The 18,778-nt window shown below is 47.8% G+C and overlaps 1 pseudogene; it reads right to left on the bottom strand.

Moving 5' to 3' along the window:
- Positions 1 to 3,125: 3,125 nt before the first annotated feature.
- On the bottom strand, positions 3,126 to 3,243 carry LOC126293783 (5S ribosomal RNA; annotated as a pseudogene).
- Between the last annotated feature and the right edge of the window lie 15,535 nt (positions 3,244 to 18,778).

Here is an 18,778-nt window from a genome sequence, read left to right as displayed (position 1 = left end):
CATTCTACTTTTGTATACAAGATTATTTCTGTTTTATTGTCTTCATCATTACGTCTGAAAAAGATCGCATTTGTTATTTTTAACACGACATATAATTTACAAAGGTGTTTTACACTTACGACATGACGTTGTAAACAGACAAATGACAACTTTGAGTAAACTATTGCTGATGTCTGTAGCTGTTGGAGGTAACACTTTCCCAATAACATTTTAAAGTTTCCAGATGAATTGATGTTGCACGTACATTATAATACGCTTTGTATCATTCTGACAGCCGTAGAAATTAATGTTTGGCAGCTATTTGTTTACCCAGAGATATTTCTATTATTACAGGTCGGGTATCTATGGAACTGTTATTGCCGAGTTGGTACACTCTGGTGTTTTGTTAATCTGTTACCCCAATATAAAATTTCGTTTTTTAAATTAAGTGTGCTTGAAATAGATTTGTTCGCTTTCGTTTGTGTGTGTATCTCAGTTTCCTCCGGCTTCAACCGCACACAGTTTTTAAGAAGAATTTATTCAAAATTTTATATGGGATAACAGATAACCAAACAGCCAAAGATTACAAACACATCAATAACAGCTATGATACCTTCACGGGTTATCAGCCGAGTGGCGTACTCTTCCAGTCGCAACGTTTCAATGGATTGCGTATCCATCCTGAAGATAATGGATACGCAATCCATTGAAACGTTGCGACTAAAAGACGACGCCAGTCGGCTGATAATCCGTGAAGATTTCATGGTTGAAATACGCCGATAAAGCCTGCAATCACATACACGAATAACAGTTTCATAGATACACTACCCGCAGGAACATAAACATCTTTGCGTAAAGAACTATATAGCAAAGATTGATTTCTACGTCTGTTAGAATTCTACAAAACGTGCAACAACGAAACAGCGGACGGCTTTATAACGTTACTGAAAAAATGTTACATCCGAGTACCAGGGAGAGCAGCAATAGTTTACTCAAAGTTGAAATAAGTTCGCTTACATCTTCGCCGAAAGAGAACGATGCTGGCGCACTCACAGATGTTTCGGAGCACACCTTTCATCAGGAATTGTTGAACATGGAGCTGTGCAGCAGACCGCCGGCCGATGTGGCCGAGCGGTTCTATGCGCTTCAGTCTGGGACCACGCGACTGCTACGGTCGCAGGTTCGAATCCTGCCCCGGACATGGATGTGTGTGATGTCCTTAGGTTAGTTAGGTTTAAGTACACTCCTGGAAATGGAAAAAAGAACACATTGACACCGGTGTGTCAGACCCACCATACTTGCTCCGGACACTGCGAGAGGGCTGTACAAGCAATGATCACACGCACGGCACAGCGGACACACCGGGAACCGCGGTGTTGGCCGTCGAATGGCGCTAGCTGCGCAGCATGTGTGCACCGCCGCCGTCAGTGTCAGCCAGTTTGCCGTGGCATATGGAGCTCCATCGCAGTCTTTAACACTGGTAGCATGCCGCGACAGCGTGGACGTGAACCGTATGTGCAGTTGACGGACTTTGAGCGAGGGCGTATAGTGGGATGCGGGAGGCCGGGTGGACGTACCGCCGAATTGCTCAACACGTGGGGCGTGAGGTCTCCACAGTACATCGATGTTGTCGCCAGTGGTCGGCGGAAGGTGCACGTGCCCGTCGACCTGGGACCGGACCGCAGCGACGCACGGATGCACGCCAAGACCGTAGGATCCTACGCAGTGCCGTAGGGGACCGCACCGCCACTTCTAAGCAAATTAGGGACACTGTTGCTCCTGGGGTATCGGCGAGGGCCATTCGCAACCGTCTCCATGAAGCTGGTCTACGGTCCCGCACACCGTTAGGCCGTCTTCCGCTCACGCCCCAACATTGTGCAGCCCACCTCCAGTGGTGTCGTGACAGGCGTGAATGGAGGGACGAATGGAGACGTGTCGTCTTCAGCGATGAGAGTCGCTTCTGCCTTGGTGCCAATGATGGTCGTATGCGTGTTTGGCGCCGTGCAGGTGAGCGCCACAATCAGGACTGCATACGACCGAGGCACACAGGGCCAACACCCGGCATCATGATGTGGGGAGCGATCTCCTACACTGGCCGTACACCTCTGGTGATCGTCGAGGGGACACTGAATAGTGCACGGTACATCCAAACCGTCATCGAACCCATCGTTCTACCATTCCTAGACCGGCAAGGGAACTTGCTGTTCCAACAGGACAATGCACGTCCGCATGTATCCCGTGCCACCCAACGTGCTCTAGAAGGTGTAAGTCAATTACCCTGGCCAGCAAGATCTCCGGATCTGTCCCCAATTGAGCATGTTTGGGACTGGATGAAGCGTCGTCTCACGCGGTCTGCACGTCCAGCACGAACGCTGGTCCAACTGAGGCTCCAGGTGGAAATGGCATGGCAAGCCGTTCCACAGGACTACATCCAGCATCTCTACGATCGTCTCCATGGGAGAATAGCAGCCTGCATTGCTGCGAAAAGTGGATGTACACTGTACTAGTGGCGACATTGTGCATGCTCTGTTGCCTGTGTCTATGTGCCTGTGGTTCTGTCAGTGTGATCATGTGATGTATCTGACCCCAGGAATGTGTCAATAAAGTTTCCCCTTCCTGGGACAATGAATTCACTGTGTTCTTATTTCAATTTCCAGGAGTGTAGTTCTAAGTTCTAGTGGACTGATGACCTCAGATGTTAAGTCCCATAGTGCTCAGAGTCATTTGAACCATTTTGAACCATCTGCAGCAGACCACCCCTACCTGTTTACACCTTGACTCAACGATATCGTCAATTACGACTGTCGTGCACACGGAACCATTGGAATTCGACCGCCGATCAATGAAAACGTGTCGGATCTTCGGGTGAATTATGTTTTTGATACACTCAGTTGATGGTCGTCTCCTCAAATTGCGTCATCGAGGTGAACTGTAAACTCCGTCCGAACATGCCTTGGAAGGCCCAACGGTACCGACCGGCCGCCGTGTCATCCTCAGACCACAGGCGTCTGTAGATGCGGACATGGAGAGGCATGTGGTCAGCACACCGCTCTCCCGGCCGTATGTCGGTTTACGTGACCAGAGCCGCTACTTTTAGATGAAGTTGCTCCTCCAGTTTGCCTCACAAGGGCTGAGTGCACCCCGCTTGCCAACGGCGCTCGGCAGACCGGATGGTCACCCGTCAAAGTGCAATCCCAGCCCGACAGCGCTTAACTTCGGTGATCCGACGGGAACCGGTGTTACCACGGCGGCAAGGCCGTTGGCCATCGAAGAACGGTGGCTCGAAATGTGCAGCGCATCACCGACGCAGGCTAGTGGAAGCACTGTTTTGCTATGGAAGACATTGCCCTGAGCTTGCACGAGACGAGACCTGTGGTAGTAATCGAAGACACGCTGACAGCTGCGAACCACATGCATTGCTTAATGCTTCAAGTCTTCCCCGACGGCGATGTCATCTTTCATCAGTATAATTATCCGTGTCTCGGAGCCAGAACCGTGCTACTGTGGCTTGAGAAACATTATAGCGAACTCAACGTCGATGTCTCGGCGACCAAATTCGGCTGATGTAAATCCTATGGAACCCATCTGGGTCGAAATCGAGATGCATCACAGCATACGCAGATCAGCGGCCCATTATTTGAGCGAATCACATGAGCTGTGCGTAGACATGTTATGGCGAATACTTCGAAAAAGCTACGAACAAACTTTCGGATCCCTGATACGCAGAATCAGTGATGTATTTCGTTCCAGAGACGGATAAACAAGCTGTTGCGCAGGTGGTCATAATGTTTTGGCTCATTAGTGTGTTTGTTTTTAGCGTTCTGGTATGATATACCAGAACGTTCTTCAGAGCGTAAACTACCTAATGGACTAGAAACAGAAAGTGACAAACTTCATTAATTTGACATACAAGCCCCCCCCCCCCCCCCCCCATTCTGAAACTTCCTGGCGGATTAGGACTGTGTGCCGGGATCTTCGCCTTTCGCGGTCAAGTGCTCTAGCGAATCACGATCCACGACCCTCCCTCATTTTTTTGTGCAGCTAATAGTTTACGAGATAACTGCATTTTAATGAGAAAACCTTTTCACTTACTGTGAAGTTGGCACCCTTTTTTTCAGAAATATATATTTTTTTAGAGTTCTTGATAGATATGGCATAGGTCTAGAGTTCTTTGTACAAAATTTGAATAGTTATGCAGAATTTAGCGAAGAAAACAACAATAATCGAAAAATTTTTGCAGAACTATTAAAATTTTGTACAAACAGCTCTAGAACTATGCCATATCTATCAAGAACTCTGAAAAAAATATACATTTCTGGAAAAAAAAAGGGGTGCGAACTTCACAGTAAGTGAAAAGATTTTCTCCTTAAATTGCAATTATCTCGTAAACTATTAGCTCGACAAAAAATGTTACTTGGATTTTCGATAGAACTCGTGGAGTTCTCTTCAGAACTTTTCTCAGAACCGTTGTAGTTATTTACATTAAGCGTAAATTGCCAAAGAATGTTTCCGATACGAAAATTTTTTCGAGTATTGTTGTTTTCTTCGTTACATTTTGCAGAACTATTGAAATTTTGTGCAAAGAACTCTAGAACTATGGCACATCTAATGAGAACTGCGAAAAAATTATTTCTCGAAAAGAAAGGGGTGCTAACTTCACACGACTAGTTTCACAGACGCTGCCAGCTCCGCTGGAGAGGTTCTGTGAAGTTGGGAAGGTAGGAGATGGGTTACTGGCAGAAGAAGAGGTCGCCGTTAGAGCTGGAGTGGCTCAGCAAGTGGGGCACTGGACTGCGAAAGGCAAAGGTCCCGAGTTCGAGTCTCGGCCCGGCACACAGTTTTATTCTGCCAGGAAGTTTCATATCAGCGCACACGCATCTGCAGCGTGCAAGATATCACTTTGGAATTTCCCGATCTGCCGGGCGGATTGGATCCAATGCCAGAACTCCTCCCCAATCCCGGACGAGCCGTCTTACCGCGTGCGGACATTCTGGCGAGTCTCTTCCAACATTCTCACTGAGAACAGCTACGTCATCAGCTTCATAAGATGACGGACGGTAATGAACCGGCAGGGCTGATGTTCCTGATGAAGAAACAGTTCATTCCTGCCGCCAGGCGCGAAGTAGCTGTTTCACACTTTGCTCGTGCGCGCTCTCGCACGCACGCACCCTTTGTTCGCCCCCCCCCGCTGCTCGCTGGCGGCCTTTGTCTCTGCTTCCCTTTCTCTGTTTTGTAATTACCTCCCCGGGTCCGCCGGGCGACAGCTCCAGCCGCTAAACAATAAGTTATTCTCTTCCGGCGCCGAGGAGCCGGACAAGTGTATTCGCGGGCGCGCAGCCGGGGCTCTCCTTTAGCCAGTCGGCCGGTCTGCAGTCGCTACGGCTGTGCGTTGACAGCGGAGCGCCACAAAGAGGTGTCAATGCGAGCGCGCCGGCCATGACCGACGCATTGTGCGTGCCTTTGGCGCCCACCGCTGACTGTCGCCTTGTTTTGTGTCGGCACAGTAACCGCGAAATAAAGGCGCCAGCTACTCACAGAGCGCGGACGGGCGGATTAAAAAGCAGGAAACGCGACAATGGGGCAGGGGCGGTCCCTGCCAGTCCCAATGCCCGCTGGACATACGAGTCAGTGGCGCGTCGATACATGGGCACTATTACATATCGGTTACGTGCCGCGGGCTGCGGCTCTAACAGCCCGGGTGACACAATGGGCCGGACCAAGCTTCCCGGAATCAAAGACGCGCGTAATTGCTGTCGGTAGAGAAGCACGTCGTATATCAGAAGCGCCATCAGTGTGTATATACCCTGGGGTGACAAAGGTCACAGGGTAGCGAATTCACTCTAATATCGCGTACACAAGGTATAAAAGGGCAGGACACACGCGGATCAGGCTACATCTACATCTACATGACTACTCTGCAATTCACACTTAAGTGCTTGGCAGAAGGTTCATCGAACCACAATCATACTGCCTACCATTCCACTCCCGAACAGCGCGCGGGAGAAACGAACACCTAAACCTTTCTATTCGAGCTCTGATTTCTCTTATTTTATTTTGATGATCTTTCCTACCTATGTAGGCTCAACAAAATATTTTCGCATTCGGAAGAGAAAATTGGTGACTGAAATTTCGTATACAGATCTCGCCGCGACGAAAAACGTCTTTGCTTTAATGACTTCCATCCCAACTCACGTAACATATCTGCCACACTCTCTCCCCTATTACGTGATAATACAAAACGAGCTGCCCTTCTTTGCAACCTTTCGATGTCCTCCGTCAATCCCACCTGGTACGGATCCCACACCGCGCAGCAATACTCTAACAGAGAACGAACGAGTGTAGTGTAAGCTGTCTCTTTAGTGGACTTGTTGCATCTTCTAAGTGTCCTGCCAATGAAACGCAACCTTTGGCTCGCCTTCCCCACAATATTATCTATATGGTCTTTCCGACTGAAGTTGTTCGTAATTTTAAAACCCAGGTACTTGGTTGAATTGACAGCCTTGAGAATTGTACTATTTGTCGAGTAATCGAATTCCAACGGATTTCTTCTGGAACTCGTGTGGATCACCTCACACTTTTCGTTATTTAGCGTCAACTGCCACCTGCCACACCATACAGCAATCTTTTCTAAATAGCTTTGCAACTACTACTGGTCTTCGGATGACCTTACTAGACGGTAAATTACAGCATCATCTGCGAACAACCTAAGAGAACTGTTCAGATTGTCACCCAGGTTCTTTATAAAGATCAGGAACAGAAGAGGTCCCAGGACGCTTCCCTGGGGAACACCTGATATCACTTCAGTTTTACTCGATGATTTGCCGTCTATTACTACGAACTGCAACCTTCCTGACAGGAAATCACGAATCCAGTCGCACAACTGAGACGATACCCCATAGGCCCGCAGCTTGATTAGAAGTCGATTGTGAGGAACGGTGTGAAAAGCTTTCCGGAAATCCAGAAAAACGGAATCAATCTGAGATCCCCTGTCGATAGCGGCCGTTACTTCGTGCGAATAAAGAGCTAGCTGCGTTGCACAAGAACGATGTTTTCTGAAACCATCCTGATTACGTATCAATAGATCGTTCCCTTCGAGGTGATTCATGATGTTTGAATACAGTATATGCTCCAAAACCCTACTGCAAACCGACGTCAATGATATAGGTCTGTAGTTCGATGGATTACTCCTACTACCCTTCTTAAACACTGGTGGGACCTGCGCAGTTTTTCAATCTGTAGGTACAGATCTATCGGTGAGCGAGCGGTTCTGTATGATTGCTAAGTAGGGAGCTATTGTATTAGCTCAACTGAAAAGGTTTCCCACGTCGTAGTGACGGCACTACGGAAATTAACGGACTCTGAACACGGAATCGAGGTTGGAGTTACAGACATGGGGATTTCGGAAATCGTTAGGGCCGGCCGCAGTGGCCGAGCGGTTCTAGGCGCTTCAGTCTGGAACCTCGCGACCGCTACGGTCGCAAGTTCTAATCTTGCCTCGGGCATGGATGTGTGTGATGTCCTTAGGTTAGTTAGGTTTAAGTAGTTCTGAGTTCTAGGGGACTCATAACCTCAGATGTTAAGACCCATAGCGCTCAGAGCCATTTGAACCATTTGAAATCTTTAGGCAATTGAGTATCCCGACATCCAGTGTCAAGATTGTGTCGAGGATACCAGATCTGAGACAACACTGTGTGATCAAAAGTATCCGGACACCTGGCTGAAAATGACTTTCAAGTTCGCCCACCGTTAGTCTTCATGGCAGCTTCCATTCTCACAGGCATGCATTCAGTACTGGAAGGTTTCTTGGTGAATGGCAGCCCATTCTTCACGGAGTGCTGCACTGAGGAGAGGTACCGATGTTTGTCGGTGAGGTCTGGCACGAAGTCAGCATTTCAAAACATCCCGAAGATCTGTAGGATTCAGGTCAGACCTCTGTGCAGGGCAGCCCATTACAGGGACGTTATTGTTGTGCAACCACTCCGCCACAGGCCGTGCATTATATACAGGAGCTCGATCGTGTTGAAAGATGGGAAGGCGATTGCATCGCCATCCCCAAATAACTCTTCTACAGTGGGAAGCAAGGAAGTGCTTAAAACATCAGCGTAGGCCTGTGCTTTGATAGTGCCCAGCGAAACAGTAAGGACTGCAAGCCCCCTCCATGAAAAAGACGACCACACCGTAACACCACCGCCTCCGAATTTTACTGTTGGCACTACTCACACTGGCAGATGACGTTCGCAGGGCACTCGCCACACCCACACCCTGTCATCGGATCGCCACATTGTGTATCGTCATATGTCACTCCACACAACGTTTTTCCATTGTTCAGTCGTGCAATCTTTACGCTCCTTACACCAAGCGAGGCGTCGTTTGTCATTTAACGGCGTGATGTGTGGCTTACGAGCAGCCGCTCGACCATGAAATACAAGTTTTCTCACCTCCCCCCTAACTGTCATGGTACTTGCAGGTGGATCCTGATGCAGTTTGGAATTCCTGTGTCATGGTCTATTACACATTACGACCCTCTTCAACTGTCGGCGGTCTCTGTCAGTCAACAGATGAGGTCGGCCTGTACGCTTTTGTGCTGTACGTGTCCCTTCACGTTTCCACTTCACTATCACATCGGCTGTAGCCTTTCGCCCCTACTATTCAATCTGTACATCGAGGACGCAATGATGGAAATAAAAGAAAGGTTCAGGAGTGGAATTAAAATACAAGGTGAAAGGATATCAATGACACGATTCGCTGATGACATTGCTATGCTGAGTGAAAGGGAAGAAGAATTAAATGATCTGCTGGACGGAATGAACAGTCTAATGAGTACACAGTATGGTTTGAGAGTAAATCGGAGAAATACGAAGGTTATGAGAAGTAGTATAAATGAGAACAGCGAGAAACTTAACATCAGGATTGATGGTCACGAAGTCAATGAAGTTAAGGAATTCTGCTACCTAGGCAGTAAAATAACCAATGACGGACGGAGCAAGGAGGACATCAAAAGCTGACTCAGTATGGCAAAAAAGGCATTTCTGACCAAGAGAAGTCTACTAATATCAAATACCGGCCTTAATTTGAGGAAGAAATTTCTGAGGATGTAGGCCTGGAGTACAGCATTGTATGGTAGTGGAACATGGACTGTGGGAAAACCGAAACAGAAGAGAATCGAAGCATTTGAGATGTGGTGCTATAGACGACTGTTGAAAATTAGGTGGACTGATAAGGTAAGGAATGAGGAGGTTCTATGCAGAATGGGAGAGGAAAGGAATATGTGGAAAACACTGATAAGGAGAAGGGACAGGATGATAGGACATCTGCTAAGACATGATGGAATGACTTCCATGGTACTAGAGGGAGCTGTAGAGCTGTAGAGGGCAAAAACTGTAGAGGAAGACACAGACTGGAATACGTCAAGCAAATAATTGAGGACGTAGGTTGCAAGTGCTACTCTGAGATGAAGAGGTTAGCACAGGAAAGGAATTCGTGGCGGGCCGCATCAAACCAGTCAGTTAACTGATGACAGGAAAGAAAAAATCACATCGGAAACAGTGGACCTAGGGATGTTTCGGAATGTGGAAATCTCGCGAACATACGTATCACAGAAGTGACACCGAACCACCTGGCCATGTTTGTGAGTTCCGCGGAGCGCCCCATTCTGCTCCCTCACGATGGCTAATTACTCTTGACGTCGCTGATATGGAGTACCTGACAGTAGGACAGTAGGTGGCAGCACAGTGCAGCTAATCTGTCCGGATATTTTTGATCACACAGTGTATCTCCAGAGACAGAATGACCCACTTCTAACAACCCTACCACAACAAAGGTCAAAAATTAATTATGTTTGTAGTGTTGCTCACCCTGCTAAACATTGCATTTTCGGGCAACAAGAGAGTTATATTATGTGGCAGGTGTCATAAGAGCACAGTTAATAAAGTCATTTCTTGAAATAATGGATAAACTAGGCACTCATCTTTTCATGTTTCGTGCGCTGGTCACGGTGTGACCTCATGGCCCAATCGTTGAAAATCTACGTAGTGATGATTCCAAGCTCGGCTGCAAAGAGGCGTAGGTGTTATTCTGCGATATTCAAAAGTTTTATAGATGTGTTTTGTAAACCATTCTTGAAGATTAAACTTTTGCAAGTTAGGACAATGGTGGTGTAAAAAAAGTAATCAGCACTCCACATTTAAGTTACACTTCTTTTTTATTACTTTTGTTGCAATATCACGTAACCCGTTCCAAAACATCACTTCACAATATAAAACATACTTGAAAATATCTTTCTCACTGTTAAAATTCACATTTCATAAACTGACTACAATTTACGTCTTTTTAACATGACGACCAAAGCTTGACTCTCTAATAACCGCTTACGCGCCCAAAAATCAGAGTTACAAGTACGTCAATGATCATAGTGACGACAGAAATATGTTAACTATTTTACAGAAACACAGTAGAATATTGCTGGTATCGAGAGGTTGAGGTGAGTTGCCGTAATGGATACGTAATTCAAGTACCATTACACACTCAAGGTGAAGGCCGAAACTAGTCGTGTGATAGAATGAAGACATTCTGAAGATACGGCTTGTAAGGTGTCAGGCAAATCCAACACCTTCCATGAAAACCCTGACATGATAAGCAAATCCGGCAGTACGCCACATAGCTCCGAATAAATCCTGACATTAAATTAACCAGAGTAATACGATCAACGAGTGAGCAAATGGAATACCACATACTAACACAAGAACGCCTAAATGCATGTCATACCTTCCCACGCAGACGCAGTTCCGAGGGAAGAAACGAGGACAGAAGCCGAGACCAGAACTATGTTAAGCTAGAAGGCCCTACGATAAGGGACGGACACCCACATCGCCTGCCGACCACCAGGACCACCCCCCCCCCACCCCCCCAGTCCATGTTAAAAGCTAGAGCCCTCCAGAAGAACAGTATAGATCTTATGATAACACTAAAAGGGCCACACCAGCTGCAAGTTTTAGCATGAGACTTTTTCGCGTCTCTGTTACGTTGCAAACGTTTAAAACATTGCCCCACCACGAAAAGTATAACTTTTCTCATTGCATAGACAGAATTTTGTAGGTGGAGTTTAGCTTAACATTGAGACCCTGATTGGCCGGTTGAAAACACAGCCAGATAGCTTTTTTTAAGCCAACGTCGGTAAATTTTACTAAGGAGAAATTAGGGGAGAGTTGTTTCTGAGACGGCGGGCTGTATGGAGTTGCGCCGCCCGCTGCCTCCTGACGCTGCCTAACCAACGACAAGGTAATTAACGCACGCGATGCCGCATAACATCGCATAAAGCTTCACTCAGAACTGCAGAAGTCTCATCTGTTACACATTTTACGTAATACTAGTGTCGATCGTCAATTAAATCTCATCGTGTTCACATTTGCTACTTGAAATAAAAATCTGAAACGCTATGACTTTTCTGTTATATAATTATTGAGAAGCCACTGTAATTTACGACAAGTTAGATAAGTAATTAATGATAATTGAGGGTCACTGTAGACCATTTTGATAGTTTTCTCTTTTGTGAAACTTAATTTAAACCTAGATTATAGATCTGATTGGCATAGGTCATCCTTCGATCCATTGTAGAACTTGGAAACCCATTCAGGGAATATTCGTTCACATTTTTGTTGAACGCAGTTGGTTTTTATCATCCTGTATTAACACATTTCCTTTTATCAATAGTGCAATTTATAAACGATGTTTTGTGATTAGAATAAATTTCCAATGGTAAACTTAACTGCTTCTTCGACGTTATTTTATCAGCTAACTAAAAATAGGAAAGCCTTGGACCCCTTCCACTAAATTTAGTTAGTATTAGGATTCTTTTACAGGGAGTGCAGTGGAGCTGACGCTGAGATCATTTAGTATTTGGTTATATCATCGCTAGTCTCACTGATCTCTTCTGAATTCTACATGTCATGTGTGGTCTGGCGTCTCCTTACCAGCAACAGGTCCCAGGTTCAAACTAGTCAATTCTCTAAAAAAACACGCTCAGACCGTCGTTGCGCGAAAGCGGTAGGGAGATACGATTTACAACAAACCTACACCACGCTGAATGTTAGAAGCTGTGGTGGTACTTTTTCTCATAGAAAACCATATGCCCTTAAATTATGTTTTGATTTAATAGTTGTTGTTTTTTTAAGTCTGTAAGACGACACAAGTAATACACGCCGGGCAGTGGTTTAGTCGGACAGGAGGGCAGGAGAGGGTGTGGGAGGGCGCCGCCTTGCCCTCGGAGACGGCGCCGGTGCGCGACTAATCCCAGAGTCCTGGGAGGTAGGCCGGCCGTGTCGCGGGGATCAGTGCCGGGGATAAAGCAGATCTCGGCACAGCCAGGTCGCCCGCTCACCGCCTATTGCCCAAGGAGAGCAGCGGCTCTCGAGGCAGGCGGAGCAGAGCCGCTGGCTCGACTCCGGTGTGTATTCCACTACACTGGCACACTGGGCGAGTTCAACAGTGCGTGAAGGGCGAAGTTTCTGGCACCCAAGCCTCCAGATGTCAGACCCTCAGATCGGTACCAAATGTGTGTCGATAATGAACCAAAACTACAAATTAGTTCGTACTGTGCAGTCATCCAGCAGAACGGGCGTAAACGTTAACTAAAAGTAACACCAGCGTTGCGGAGCACAGGAAAAGCGTAACTGTGAGTAAATAATACGTGTAGCCTCCGTGGGGAAGTTGGTAGAGCGTTAGATCGTTGTACCACTGGCCCTGAGTTAGTACCCCAAATACGACATTTTATTTTTTTTTTACTCTATTTTCCGTGAAAGTGTTACATGGCTCTATTAATACTTTCGCACGTGTGATGCAATTGTTTCTATAAGCCTCTGTTGGGATTATTTATGTTATTCTGTGGAAGTACAAATGGTTCAAATGGCGGTGAGCAGTATGGGACTGAACATCTGAGGTCATCAGTCCCCTAGAACTTGGTACTTAAACCTAACTAACCTGAGGACATGGCACACATCCATGACCGTGGCAGGATTCGAAACTGCGACCGCAGCGGGCGCGCAGTTCCAGGCTGTAGCGCCTAGAACCGCTGGGCCACTTCGGCCGGCAAACACGTGTTTATCTGGGAAAGTATGTTTTTCAGGATCCATGTTTGGTGGATTTATTCTTATTATTTCGATGAGTACTGCCGCCTCTCAAAGTATTCGACCCTTTTTTTTGAACACCCTGTATACTCTATAGGATCAAAAGTATCCGGACACTCCTAAAAACATACGTTTTTTCATATTAGGTGCATTCTGTTGCCACCTACTGCCAGGTATTCCATATCAGCCACCTCAGCAGCAATTGGACATCGTGAGACAGCAGAATGGGGTGCTCCGCCTACTTCAAACGCAGTCAGGTGACTGGGTGTGACTTGTGTCACTCGTCTGTAGGCGTGATTTTCCCACTCCTAAACATCCGTAGCTCCACTGCTTCCGATGTGACAGTGAAGTGGAAACGTGAAGGGACACGTACAGCACAAAGGCGTACAGGCCGACCTCATCTATTGACTGACAGAGACCGCCGATAGTTGAAGAGGGTCGTAATGTGTAATAGGCAAACATCTATACAGACCACCGCACAGGAATTCCAAACTGCATCAGGATTAACTGCAAGTACTATGACAGTTAGGCGGGAGGTGAGAAAACTTGGATTTCATGGTCGAGCGGCTGCTCATAAGCCACACATCATGGCGGTAAATGCCAAACGACGCCTCGCTTGGTGTAAGAACCGTAAACATTGGACGATTGAATAGTGGAAAAACGTTTTGTCGAGTGACGTATCATGGTACGCAATGTGGCGATCCGGTGGCAGAGTGTGGGTATGGCTAATGCCCGGTGAACGTGATCTGCCAGCGTGTGTAGTGCCAAAAGAAAAATTCGGAGGCGGTGGTGTTACGGTGTGGTCGTGTTCTTCACGTAGGGGACTTGTACCCCTCGTTGTTTTGCTTGCTACTATCACAGCACAGGCCTACAGTGACGTTTTAAGGACGTTCTTGCATCTTTCAACATGATCGAGGACCTGTTCGTAATGCACGACCTGTGGCGGAGTGGTTACACAACAATAACATCCCTGTAATGAACTGGCCTGCACAGACTCCTGACCTGAATCCTATAGAACACCTGTCGGATGTTTTGGAGCGCCCACTTCGTGCCAGGCCTCACCGACCGACATCCATATCTCTTCTCAATGCAGCGTTCCGTGGAAAATATGCCGTCATTCCCCAAGAAACCTTGCAGCACCTGATTGAACGTATGCCTGCGAGAGTGGAAGCTGTCATTAAGTCTAAGCATGGGCCAACACCATATTGAATTCCAGCAGTACCGATGGAGGGCGCCATGAACTTGTAAGTTATTTTCACCAAGGTGTCCGGATACTTTTTGAGCATGTAGTGTATCATATCGCTAAGGAGCGAACATGTCATAGCTAAGAAAGTTTTCTTGGAGGGGGGGGGGGGGGGGGGGTGGCGAGTACGTCAACATGTTGATTTGAATGTCTTTGAAGCTGCCCCACGTAAGTCGAAGCGCGAGTTCCCTTCCTTTTAGGCGCTACGGTCGCATGTTCGAATCGTACCTCGGGCATGGATGTGTGTGATGTCCTTAGGATAATCAGGTATAAGTAGTTCTAAGTTCTAGGGCACTGATGACCTCAGAAGTGAAGTCCCACAGTGCTCAGAGCCATTTGAATCATTTGAACCTTTAAATTCCTAACACTGGCCTTGACATATTCGGCTTTTCTGTGCTGTGATAGGAGCGCTTTTCGTTGTGGTCATAGGGCAATCCAGCTCCACCTTCTTGCCTCCATTAACGTTCCACGCCTGTCCGCCAGTCTCGGCGAATTACGCTGGAGACGCAAGGCGGGGCGAGCTCGTGTTGACACCGCCTTCCGGCGGGCCCGCGGCAGGACGGGGAATTTCCCGCATCTGCAGAGGCTGCGCATCGCCAGCACCCAGAGTTGCGAATCTATTGGCGGGACACCAGGAAGGAAGAGCCGGCCACCGCAAGCCGGCTGATACGGCGGCGTCGGCGTCGCACACGACCGGGTGGCCGTCATCAGCGCGGACACACAGAAAGAGGGCGTGACGGCGCGTCCCGAGCCTTCCGGCCCGCGATGACCGAGATAAAGAGCCGGCCACAAGTGGCAGGGTGGAGGGGTAGAGGCTTGCGACAGCCGGCCAGCTGCGACACGCTCTATTCGTGGACCGGGAAGCTGGCCGTCTCTTCCTCCAGGGCACAGGGAACCCCGGGGGCAGCTATCGGCGCGCCTCGCCGCGATGATCCAAATGTATTTATAACAATTTCGCGATGGCTAGCCAGACAACATCTTCCGGCCCTTTGTATCGTTCTAGTACACTACTGGCCATCAAAATTGCTTCACCACGAAGATGACTTGCTACAGACGCGAAACTTAACCGACAGGAAGAAGATGCAAATGATTGGCTTCTCAGAGCATTCACACCAGGTTGGCACCGGTGGCGACACCTACAACCTGCTGATATGAGGAAAGTTTCCCACCGATTTCTCATACACAAAGAGCAGTTGACTGGCGTTGCCTTGTGAAACGTCGTTGTGATGCCTCGTGTAAGGAGGAGAAGTGCGTACCATCACGTTTCCGACTTTGAGAAATGTCGGATTGTAGCCTATCGCGATTGCGGTTTATCATATGGCGACATTGCTGCTCGCGTTGGTCGACATCCAATGACTGTTAGCAGAATATGGAATCGGTGGGTCCAGGACGGTAATACGGAACGCCGTGCTGGATCCCAACGGCCTCGTATCACTAGCAGTCGAGATGACAGGCATCTCATCAGCAAGGCTGTAACGGGTATGGCAGTCACGTCTCGAACTCTGAGTCAACAGATGGGGACGTTTGCAAGACAACAACCATCTGCAGGAAGAGTTCGACGACGTTTGAAGCAGCATGGACTATCAGCTCGGAGACCGTGGCTGCGGTTACCCTTGACGCTGCGTCACAGACAGGAGCGCCTGCGATGGTGTACTCGCCGACGAACCTGGGTGCACGAAAGGCAAAACATCATTTTTTCGGATGAATCCAGGTTCTGTTTACAGCAACACGACAGTCGCATCCGCATTTGCCGACATCGCGGTGAACGCACATTGGAAGCGTGTATTCGTCATCGCCATACAGGTGCATCAACCGGCGTGATGGTTTCGGGTGCCATTGGTTACACGTCTCGCTCACCTCTTGTTCGCAATGACGGCACTTTGAACAGTGGACGTTACATTTCAAATGGTCGAATGCTGCCCTGGCCAGAACATTCTCCAGATGTCTCACCAATTGAAAACGTCTGGTCAATTGTGGCCGAGCAACTGACTCGTCACAATACGCCAGTCACTACTCTTGATGAACTGTGGTATCGTGTTGAAGCTGCATGGGCAGCTGTACCTGTACACGCCATCCGAGCTCTGTTTGGCTCAATGCCCAGGCGTATCAAGGCCGTTATTGAAGCCAGAGGTGGTTGTTCTGGGTACTGATTTCTCAGGATCTATGCATCCAAATTGCGTGAAAATGTAATCACATGTGAGTTCTAGTATAATATATTTGTCCAATGAATACCCGTTTATCATCTGCATTTCTTCGTGGTGTAGCAATTTTAATGGCCAGTAGTGTAACTCCCGTCTTGGGCCGCGGCCAACCGTGCAGTTTGAGCGTCATAACGCAAACCGTTCAGAAGCTACGGGGATTTTATTTCAAGCAGATCAGTATTAATCACCCACTACGTATGTTGCGGACCTCAGTGTTTTAATGCTGGGCTAAGGACAAATCAGACGAACGGAAGCTCCAGGTCAGAGAGACAAGCATTCTGCGCTTGTCTGGAGGAGGTACCCTAACAGAAAAAGCAAGAAACGAGCGCTTCCGAGGCTCGTTTAACACACCAAAAACGGCGGAGAAGCTACAGGAAATCGACGACGCTGGTATACGTATACCGTGCACTGGGAACCTAAACATATGAAAACGGTTCTTGACACAAAAGAACCGAAAAAGAAGGCTCAGAAAGTCGCCGATTACGACCCTAAATAACGATCTGAAGACGATACTATTTCATCCTCAGATGATGCAAATCAGAATGGTTACAAAACTACGAAGGCAAAGTCCCAAATGTGGGAAGTGAGGCATGGAAGAAGATTTCTTTACACCAATTCACACAAACGTTGTTTTGAACTTCGGTCTAATCGTGAGGAATCCATAGGGATCACCTTTTTCTCACAGCTAATTGTTGAAACAAGATCATACTCTTCGACATGCCTAAGTTTGTGTCTGTCCATGCCAATAAGCTTCAGGCATGCGGAGAACAGTACCATGTTTTTTGGAACAACTATTGTTGGTCGGTCTCGGCGCCTCCCTGACGGAAGCACAGTGCTCCAGTCGCGAATGGAATGGGAAAAGGGCTTTGGTGACAGAATTTTAAATACCTATGTCACGCACAAGGAAATGGTTTTCAAAATGTAAATACAGATGTAGTAAACATAAAACCAAGTGTCGCTCATGTAGAGAGAGAGATCAGTTTTGGGGCTGCAGACGTGAATTCTGTATGTATACCTCCAGTACATTGTCGCTCCTCTCTCAGCGAGAGACCGCTAGCTATTGCGAATGGAACACGTGCCCAGCTAAGCCTATTCACGAGACGTGGGAAGCCCTTCTGGTAAGGGCGGCTATAGCCCCAGACCGCGAGCCCGTATATTTCACAAGGGGCAGCGAGGAGGTGCCCCGCCGTTTCATTAACCCAGATACGTAAAGCGGGGTTGGGGTGGGGGGAAGAGGGGTGCGATTAATTTGCAGCGCACCGGGCCAGCTGCTGCGTGTGGGCGTGACTGGGGGAGGGGAGGGAAGCGAAGGAGCGGTTTAGGCTGCGGGGGCGATAGTCTCGAGGCTGGGGGCTGGAGGCGGAGGATAGCCGCAGGAGGCTGCGGTCGCAGGGGGCGAGGGGCGGAGTGGCGGTGAGAACAGGTGGCTGAACTGCGCCTACACGGCAAACAGGAAGTGTGAGCCACGTGTGCAGGGAGCAAGGCTCCAACTTCACGTCATGAGATACACCCTTTTGCTTGTTTTAATTGCCATTAGTTCGATAATAATGTGGCAATCGAAATCTACAACGTCTGTGGATGTACTTAGCTTGTGGTTGTTTTTTGTCCAGGGTGATGGGAACAGCCGAATGAAGACAATCGATTGAGTCGGTTACTGGAAAACAGTCAATCCATTCGGCTGTATATTGAGGTCACAAAAGTTATGGGTTAGCGATATGCACTTATACAAATAGCATTAGTGTCGTGTATAAAAGGGCAGTACATTGTGGTTTGTACTAAAGTGATCCATGTCAGAAGGTTTCAGACGTGATTATGGCAGCATGACGGGAATTAACATACTTCGAACGCGAAATTGTAGTTGGCGCTAAACGCATGGGACATTCCATTTCGGAAATCATTAGGGAACTCAATGTTCTGACATCCACAGTGTCAAGAATGTACCGAGAATGCCACATTTCAGACATCACGTCTCGCCACGGACAACACAGTGGTCTTCAGCGCTCACTTAACGACCGATAGCAATGGCGATTGCATAGCGTTGTCAGTGGTAAGACAAGCGTCTGCGATTCGAGGCTTACTCAAATGCTGCAGGTGCTAAAACCAGCCGATAAACCAAAACGGAGACGATCATTGATTTTCAAGCGCGGATGGAAGTGGATGGTTACGCAAACAGGCTTGTGTTCAGCGTCGAAGTCAAAATTTCACTAAGTAGCAAACTGAAGAAACATCATTTA

This window comes from Schistocerca gregaria, chromosome 10 (genome assembly GCF_023897955.1).
Source record: "Schistocerca gregaria isolate iqSchGreg1 chromosome 10, iqSchGreg1.2, whole genome shotgun sequence".
In the NCBI taxonomy this organism is placed as follows: domain Eukaryota; kingdom Metazoa; phylum Arthropoda; class Insecta; order Orthoptera; family Acrididae; genus Schistocerca; species Schistocerca gregaria.
This window is presented reverse-complemented; position numbering and strand designations above follow the sequence as displayed.